Source organism: Xenopus laevis, chromosome 4L (genome assembly GCF_017654675.1).
Source record: "Xenopus laevis strain J_2021 chromosome 4L, Xenopus_laevis_v10.1, whole genome shotgun sequence".
Classification (NCBI taxonomy): domain Eukaryota; kingdom Metazoa; phylum Chordata; class Amphibia; order Anura; family Pipidae; genus Xenopus; species Xenopus laevis.
In genome coordinates, this window is record NC_054377.1 from 19,875,793 (window position 1) to 19,885,994 (window position 10,202).

Consider the following 10,202-nt stretch of genomic DNA (forward strand, 5'->3'; position numbering starts at 1 on the left):
AATGAATGGTATCTAGCAGCTCCTGTTTGGTGAAAGGGTCATCTAGAGATTGAGCCTGCGACTGAGTTAGAGTAGGCAACTTAGCGTCTTTAATAAATTTGTCTATCTCCTTCCTGGGATTAATTGGAGCATTGATATTTTCCAGACCATAAAGATCCTGGTAAAATTGTTGGAAACAATTGGTAATATGAGGCGTTAAATGGTGAATAGATTGGGTTTTGTCTTTAATGGCGGGGATAAAAGTATTAGGCTGTAGTTTCTTTAAGATGCCAGCAAAATGTTTTGTGCTCTTATCTCCTAGTTCATAAGTTTTTTGCTTACACCTCAGATAGGCCTTATATGAGAATTGATCTAATAATGCTTTCAATTGAATCCTTTTCTCTTCTAGTAGATTGAGGGTGGACATAGCAATAGATTGTTTATGCGTCTGTTCCAATATGGCTATATCTGACAGTAGTGAGTTAACCTTAAGTTCCCTGTTTTTCTTTAATCTAGAGCATAGAGCTATCAACTGACCTCACAGGACACATTTGTGAGCTTCCCAAAGAATCCCTGATTCTTATAACACACAAGAAAAGATCATTTTCAGTTTATTATGGAATACCACTGTCTGCCTCAATATTCTTCCGGGCCCATCAATGTGTAATAAAAATAAGATTCTTTTCCCATTATCACAATAGCGAAGTTTCATTTCAGTAGAGTAGAGTAGAATAGCTGGTAGAACAGAGGCTTTGGCTCAGTTTTCCTGGGCTCTTTCTAGAGAAAGAAACAAATACTTATTACTAGTCATACTTTTTTTTCCAAATCTCTTTTTATTATGTTTTCAAAAGGGCAGAGGGTACAGAATGAAAAAAGGGGGGAGAAGAGGGAGGGGAAAAAAAAATTGCACATCAATAGACTTTTGAGTACAGTGTAAGGTTAAGTAACAAGTCATATCTAAAATACTTATGAAACAAACAGAACCTAGATGGAGCGAGTTGGAAGGGTATAATCGGTAAACAACGAATTTCGTAGAGTAAACACATGTATAGAACATAATCAAGGCAGATTATAAAATTCAATCCAAGGAAGCCAAGTCTTTCTATAACTATCTATTGTATTATGTAATAAAGCAGTAACTACTTCAAGTTTTCTGGTCTCTTCAACCAAGTTAGACCATTCGCTAAGTGTAGGGGGATCCTGTGTTTTCCATTTCCTAGGAATCAGGGCAATAGCAGCCCTTAGTAAGTGTTGTGATAGTTTGTCAGAGATAATGTTGTTAGACTGGTTATCGAAATGAAATAACATTAGTGAAAAGTTTGTGTGATCGTATTTATAGCCAGTGATCCTAAAAATGGAGCAGCATAACTGTTCCCAATATTTCGAAACTTTATCACAAGAAAACCAGACATGTGTGAAAGCGCCCAGGCCATTATCACACCTCCAACATTTGTTTGAAGAAGAAGGAAATATAGCGTACAGTCTAGTGGGGACATAATACCATCTTGTGATGACTTTATGGGGCAGATTTACAAAATTCGAGTGAAGAATTCGAATGAAAAAAAATTCGAATTTCGAAGTATTTTTTGGGTACTTCGACCATCGAATTGGTTAAATTCGATCGAATTCGAACGATTCGAAGGATTCGAAGTAAAAATCGTTCGACTATTCGACCATTCGATAATCGAAGTACTGTCTCTTTAAAAAAAATTCGACCACCTACTTCGGTAGATAAAACCTACCGAAGTCAATGTTAGCCTATGGGGAAGGTCCCCATAGGCTTGCCTGTGATTTTTTGATCGAAGGATTTTCCTTCGATCGTTGGATTAAAATCCTTCGAATCGTTCGAACGAAAAATCCTTCGATCGATCGATCGCAGGATTTGCGCAAAATCGTTCGACTTTGATATTCGAAGTCGAACGATTTTAGTTCCCAGTCGAATATCGAGGGTTAATTAACCCTCGATATTCGACCCATAGTAAATCTGCCCCTATATCTCATCTCTCTAATTCTAGAAGCCCTGGATGTTTTATGGACATTCGCCATAATTTTGTTTCTAAGAGGAACTGACAAAGTTATATCCAATTCTTTCTCCCAAAGATCAAAGTATTTCAGATTATACTGCAAACTATTCGTTTGCAATAATTTATAAGTTTGAGAAAGGGGTCTAAGAACTGGAGATTGAAGAGATAAGAGGTTTTCCCATATAGTAGGTGATGAGGGTATAGTATTAGCATAAACTTTAGAGAGATAATTGTGAAGTTGATTATAACACCAAACATCTCTTGGATGGGGACCGCATCTCTTCTGAACCTCGCCCAGACTAATAATCCGCCCATTTTTATAAAAATCCGAGAGTGTTGTATCTCTATCGTGTAATGTACTCCATCTGTCAAATGCTTTGGTTTCCTGGCTGGGGGGAAAATCTGGATTTAGTAATAGTGGTTGAAGTAACGGAAAGGGATTAATCAACTTGTAAACCTCCTTATATTTGTACCAAATCTCCAAAGTCGTCATAACCGTAGGATACAGTGCAGACACGACGGAGCCTCTCAAACCCACAGCCGCATCACTCAGTGGCAAGACACGCCCCCCCCAGTCATACTTAATATTAGTTATTATTAACAGCATAAATAGTAAAATCAGTAAAGTTCGGCTGCACCGAATCCAACCCTAATTTGCATATTCAGATCAAAATCCAATCATGTTGCATCATGTGGACTGGAAAGCAGAACAGCACAGTCACACAGCTTTGAAAGGTTCACAATAAGTTTTGACTGATTTATTCATTTCTGATTTGAGTGATATCATGTTTTTGCTAAATTCCATTTTTAAAAAATTGCTTGTTTTTTTCTCTCTTGATTCCTAGCATGTTTATGAAAACACTGGAAAAATTATATCACTAAATCATGGGGGGAAAAAACTTGACGGCGATCATTCATTTTCAAAGCATGTGACTGTTGAGAAAAAATTGAAAAATAAAATAGCTTGCCATTGACTTTTGCAAGATTTTAGCAACCTAAGACTTCAATTTGAATTTTCAAGATTTTTCTCGATTTCGATTCGAGTTTGGAAAAATCGTGTTTGAAACATTTTTGTTTGATAATCTATTATTCTTAAATGGTAATAAATTTGCCCCTTACGATTCACCCAGGGATTTCTTACAGTGATAACGCCTAACATTTTGGCAGCCCCAATCGAAATGCGATTACATGCCCTTTAATTCTAATTGTTCTGGTGTTTCTGATCCTTTTGACCAGAAAGCTCATTATAACAGAAATGGAATTAAAGGAGTTTTTCACCATTGAGTTAACTTGTAGTATGATGTAGAGAGTGATATTCTGAGACAATTCTCAATAATTTTTGATTATTTGTGTTTTTTGAGTTATTTAGCTTAATTCAGCAGCTCTCCAGTTTGTAATTTCAGCAGTCTGGCTGCTAGGGTCCAAATTACCCTAACAACCATGCATTCACTTGAATAAGAAACTGGAATAGGAGAGGCCTGAATACAAAGATGAGTAATAATAAGTAGTAATAACAATACCTTTGTTGCCTTAAACAGCATTTGTTTTTTAGATGGGGTCAATAACCCCTATCTGAAAATTGGAAAGAGTAAGAAAAAGAAGGCAAATACTTAAAAACTATAAAAAAAAGACCAACTTAAAAGTTGCTTAGAATTAGCCATTCTAACATACTAAAAGTTAGCGTAATGGTAAAACACCCCTTTAATATATCAGCATCCGCAGCCCATATTGGCACAGTGATCCTCAGCCCATACTAGTGCAGTAATCAAAAGCCATTAATTATTATTTCTATCCCATACTGCCATTCCACACTGCCCCCCCGCACATACACACAGGTAAGGTTACCCCGCGCACAATGACATTATTCAGCACCCCAATTAACGTGGCTCTTTGACTGGTCACATAACTCAGTACCCACTTATACTGGTAGCTGTGTGACCTGTAACATTACTCAGCACAAACTGATCAGTGACACCATGCAGCCATTTACATTGATTTGCGTCATTACTCATCACCCGTGAACTCTGTTAAACCTGTGACACCACTTAGCACCCAATGATAGTGCCCTGGGGACAGTGACATTACTCAACAAGCATTTACATTGTCACGTATTATCCATTTGCATGTCTGTCGAAAACAAGGACATTACTCACAACACCCATTCACAGGGCACACTGGTACTTATCACTGTGTTGTACAATATGAAGTGTGTATACATCCAGTATACAATTTACACACAATACTGATTGACACAAGTGGTAAAAAGAGCCCTGGTCAATAGGGTTTACAATCTGATATTCCTTAGTACTCTGCAGGTCAGAGGGGCAAATCGGTACTCAGGGTCAGACTGGGTTGGCGGGACAATGGGAAAAAACCCGGTGGGCCAGACCCAATCCCTGCTTGCCCTCTGACGTTGCTCTCCAACTGCCCTCCCTCCCTTGATTGTACCAAAGGTGAGTTAAGATGTGTGGGGGGGGGGAAGGGGCTGATGGTGGTTGAGTGAGCAGTGGTGGCCCCAGTTGAGGTCCATGGGGTAGTCTCCCTGGTGGGCTTTGCACACCCTAGCCAGACCCTGTCAATACTGGTATAAGCAGCAAATACCTGTACTCAACTGCTACTCTGGACCACTCTGGTTACTTCAGATATGAAGTGTAGTCTCACTGGCCATTGGCCGCAAAGTCTCCTCTGCCCCTTTCTGCTTGAGCCCCAACCCCCACTGCTACCCCAGTGCACTTTTTTCTTCTTGGTAGGGAGGTTGGAATCAGCAGCATCATGCAGGGAGCAGGTCTAACTGGGCCGGCAGGGCCCACAAGGACTGGGGCCCACTGTTTTTTTTCCTGGTATCCCACAGACTCAGTCCAACCCTGTGTTTAGATAAAAGAATGGAGTTGGTGTGCCATGAAGACACTTTTACATTAAAGGGCAAGTCTAAAATAGAATAAGGTTAGAAATGCTGTATTTTGTATACTAAACATAAACATGAATTTACTGTACCACAAGCCTAATAAAACAAATGATTTAATCTTTCAATGTTGGCCACAGGGTTCACCATCTTGTAACTTTGTTTAACATCTTTGCAAGACCAAGACTGTGCACATGCTCAGTGTGGTCTGGACTGCTTAGGGATCGTCATAAACAAAGCTGCTTGAGTTCTGCATGGCTGGGAAGTAAGGTGGGGGCTCCCCCTGCTGTTCATAAGTATGATAGTTTCCCTGCCCAGCAGTTAGGGACCGTCTAACAATTGCTATCCATAGCAGTAAATGAAGGAAGAATTTCACTGCATACAGTCAGGTTTCTTATAAAAACGGTGCACATTCTTTAATTAAAGTATATTGGATATAGGTTTCTTTTTCATTAAAGAAAGTAAAAATGGGATTTTATTTTTTTGCCTTTACATGCCCTTTAAGCTACCTATTTTACCTTCTTTATAGAAGCAGCTTGCAGTTTATCCAGTTATTTCTGAACACGGGCCCTGTAATCAGGATCGATTGCTGCAGTTTTTAACCTGAAAAATGTAAAAGAACAAAATATAAATCCTAGGGTACTTTTTATCAGCCATCAACACTCGGTTCATATAGCCTAGTGGTCCTAAAGCTGCTCCCCCTAAATGGCATGGGTGGTGCCAATAAGAGTGCCATTTGGGGATGATGGGTTATTTATAGGGTGGCGTAAAAAAAATCATGTTTTCATCTATCTTTAACCTTGTGTTAAGGAGCCTAAAGGCGACAATGCCATACGCAGCCAATTTGGTTAGAGCTGCTCTATAACCGATTAGACCACAAGCCAAATTAATCATATGAGCGTACACAGTGTGGCTCCTCTTCACCTCGTCTCCTCATCTGCACATGCTCCATGAACTAGATGTCATACATTTTCCAACATGACCGATATCCATATCAGTAGGGATCATCAGGCCACAATACACACATCATTCGTCGTACAACTATTGTTAGATGGGTTTTAAGCTGGCCATACATGTACTCATCAAATCTGTTTACTACAACTTTTGGAACATGCATGTTGGCTGTAAGATCCCAACCAGTATCTATATACCATGAATATCGGTTGGATTGTCCGCCTCAATTTCCTTAGTTCCCATCATTTGTGCTCTTGGTCTGAACTAACTTCACAATAGCAAGGCGATATACTTGGCTTCTGCTACTGCATCTATCATTTACCCCATGGGCTGATCGTCGGATGCCATACAGAATCAGTTGCAGTATGGCCAACTTTAAACCCAAACAACCTTAAATCCCTCAAGACTTTGTCTTTGACACACCTAGATATAGTCAATAATTTAAATCTACCCAACATCCTACCCCCTTTCCAGGAAGCCTCAGATTATTCTATATACAGTACAACTGGGAACTGATGGGAAGTATCCAGTCCAGCCCTGTATTTGTTTGTAGCCATCACTATGTGTCTGGGTATGTTTCCTATGGCCAAAAAGCCATCCCATAAAATGCACAAATGGTATGAAAAGGATAAAGAGGCATTCAACCATTCTGCTGCTATGGAGCCTCATCGGGGCCTCTTTTGCTAATGGACACAAGCGATGAAAGGTACCCTCACTTACACAAGGTCTAGGCTCATGGACATTCCAAGCTTCCCTTGCATCAGTATGTGCCCTTGCGTGGAATCAAATTGAGTTGGCTAAAGGGGAGCATCGATGCTTGTTGCAAAGAACACACAACTTTTTTTTTTTTACTATAAATTTGAATTTTTAGTGGAAAAAGAATTTTTGAAGATGTATTATACCCCGAGGATGGAAAAAGTCAGAATCCGAAAATCTGTCATCTCAGACACGAGATAACGTACTCCCTACTGTAAATGTCACTGAGGGGTTATGTGACCATATAACTGTTGACATCACAAGCACCATTTATAAAAGCAGATTTAACAACATGTTCATAAATCTTGTGTATTATATAATGGATAATGTACCCCCTAATGTAGTTTATAAAGATATTATAAGTCACCAAGGAGTTATGTGACCATATAAAAGCACGAGGCCACAGGCCGACTGCTTTTATACAGGTCACATAACTCCGAGGTGACCTGATATCTTTAAAAAATTTCTAGTAGGAGGTACATTATGCATTATAATCTACATTTTGTGGGGGCATCGGAAATTACATCAGAACTCACCGTTTATAACTGATGACATCAGAACTCACTGTTGAAACACTTTGCAGGAATACTTAAGAAACTCCAACCTCAAACGCATATTATGTCTATTAAGGATAAAAACAATTTAACTCAACATAGTACGAAAAGCATTGCAGAAGCATTTCAAGATTTTTATCAGACCCTATATAAATTGAAATCCTCTCCTCCTTCAGCTGAACTCATTGATAAGATAGACGATTTTATAGGTTCGCATACTCACATATGGCCGATGTGCCCCATAATAAAAATCTATTGGAAGGAGGTTCTAAGCAATATTTATAGTGTCTGGAACAAAGATTTCAATAGATGACCCAGCTTTAATCATGTTGAATATTTCAAATGACAATAATAAGGCAGTTCTTGACCCCCTTACCCTGCATCTATTGCAAGCGGCAAAAGCCGTTATTCCAGGAAAACGAAAAGATCCTCAACCACCTACACTTAAGGAATGGGCAGCTAAAGTTGAAGAAATAAGAAAGTTGGAGGAATTAACCCATATACTACACAACAATAGCTCCAAATATTGGAACATATGGTCCTCATGGATAAATCACATTAACACACAAGGTAAAAGCAAAAAACCCACACATTAAACTTTGAGGTTATATAAGTGGTATATCATTCTTACATTTCCCATCTTAGCAGGTTACATTTGGGCATGGTAGGAGATACCTGTTTGGTGTTGTTTGTTTGTTGCTATATACATATACATAAGACCTATCAATACCAGAATAACCATTAGAGCAATGACTTGATGCTGGTGGAAGCCTTTAACCTATATAAAATAATTATAATGACATGCTTGCATGTTGTACCCCCCTCCTTTTTATTTATTTTTTTTTGTCCCCTTCTTTTTTCTGTACCCTACCCCCTGTTCCTTGAAAATAATAAAAAGAGTTTACAAAATGATATAAAAAAACAGTTACAAATATAAAAGTTGCTTAGAATTGGTCATTCTATAACATACTGAACATTTAACAAATAGTTAATTCCAGCAGAAATGTTGTTAAGTATTGGTCATTCTATAACATACTAAACATTAACATGAACCACCCCTTTATACTGTAATAGGCTACCTGCCATGCCAGCCACACAGAATGGAGGGCAGGGAACCATTAAACATCTCTCCCAGGATACAAACCCTGCAGACAATCAAATGCCCATAACTTGCTGGATCCATCAATCCAGATATTTAAAAAAGCAAACAGATTTTTTTACATTTAATTTTAAAATTTGCATGGGGCTAGACATATTGTCAGTTTCCCAGGAGCCCTGAGGTCATGTGACTTGTGCTCTGATAAACTTCAGATACTCTTTACTTCTTTCATGGCATTTTAAAGCAACTGCCATAAGGAATAAGGAATAATAACACAATAATAAGAACTGAGTCCTGCATTCACTGATAACAAAAGGAAAGGTAACATTTTAGGCTTTTGGAACATGGTGAGAAAATTAGTAAAATCCCATGAATAACCCCCACCACGTTTTTGGTGGTAGAAAAAGATGTAGACTAGAATTGTTATTATAAATATAGTTCCTTTTGTTTTGTTGAAAAAGAAAACTTATTTTTTTTGTGCCTGAAAGAAATGCAGATGCTTTCCCATTGATTCCACATTTTGGCATAATTTCACAATTTTTTTCAAAAAAAAGCAAAAATGGTCATTTTTGCTGACAAGTAATGAGGAATAAAGGGTCAGTTCTGGGATTTTGGATGCATGACAATAGAAGTAATATCACTCCAATAACAATGCTGTGTAGCAATGGGGGCAGCCATTCCAAAGAGAAAATGCTCAGGTTACACAGCAGATAAGCTCTTTAGAACATAATGGTGTTATCTGTTATCCACTATTTAACCTGTGCCAAATAGTTTTGTAGATTGCTACAAAGCAGCTTGTTTATATGAACTATAGTCGTGTTTCTGAAGCAAACACATTAGTCTTACCAGTGCAGATTAACAGTACATTATATTTTCATAACTTTAAAACACTCATTTTACTGTTCCTTTAAGTGATATGTGGTAAGAGACATAGTGGGAAGGAGGTCCCTTTCCCATAGAGCTTACAGTCTAAGTGGATGGGAGACTAACATACAGACACAAATTAGAGATGAAAAAGTGCACAAGGTAAGGCATAGTCAGTAGGCATAGGACTAGGCTAATGTTCTAGTGGTCCAAAAGGTAGACTTTTTTTCTTGAAGAGAGGATTCCTTATAGAGGAATTTCAGAGGTAAGGAGCAGCAAGATAGAGGGGTTTGAGATGAGAGGTACCAGTGGATGTGGATGAATGAAAGGAGCGGAGAAGATGACTAGGAACATATAGTGAGACAAGAGAAGAAATGTAGTGAGGAGCAGAGGAGTGAAGGGTTTGAATGTTAGTAGAAGGAGTTTATATGCTATCCTTTGCATAAAGGAACAGTAAAGTGTGTTAAAGTAATGAAAATATCATGTAGTGTTGCCCTGCACTGGTAAAACTGACCTGTTTGATTCAGAAACACTACTATAGTTCATATAAACAACCTGCTGTGTAGCAATGGCAGAAATTTTTAAAAAAAGGCTATTTGCAAATACAATCAATTAAACTTCCTTTTTCACAAGTCCTGCATATAGAAAGACATGGGGACAGATTTCTCAAGGGTCGAAGTGAATTCGATGGAATTTTTGAATACAAAAACTTCGAATTTCGAAGTAATTTTTTGGGTACTTCGAACATCGAATAGGCTATTACGACTTTGGCCCAAAGTAAAATCGTTCGACTTCAACCATCAAAGTACTGTCTCTTTTAAAAACTTCGACTTCAATACTTTGCCACCTAAAACCTGCCGAATTGCTATGTTAGCCTATGGGGACCTTCTACAACCTATTGGCAACATTTTTCTAAGTCTTTAGAAGTCGAAGTAAAATCGATAAAATTGTTTGAATGGTACGGTCCGAACAATTTTATCATACCATCGTACGATGTTAAAAATCCTACGAATTTGGCTACAAATATCGTACTATCCTATTCGACGGTCAAATTTCAAAGTTTTTAGCAC

General features: G+C 38.2%; 1 long non-coding RNA gene across 1 annotated transcript; it reads right to left on the reverse strand.

The window, feature by feature from the left end:
• Positions 1-574: 574 nt before the first annotated feature.
• Positions 575-9,018, reverse strand: LOC108704974. Its single transcript, XR_001933719.2, has 2 exons — positions 7,152-9,018; positions 575-756 (listed from the first exon to the last, which is right to left on the reverse strand). It is a non-coding gene; the product is annotated as an uncharacterized LOC108704974 (long non-coding RNA).
• Between the last annotated feature and the right edge of the window lie 1,184 nt (positions 9,019-10,202).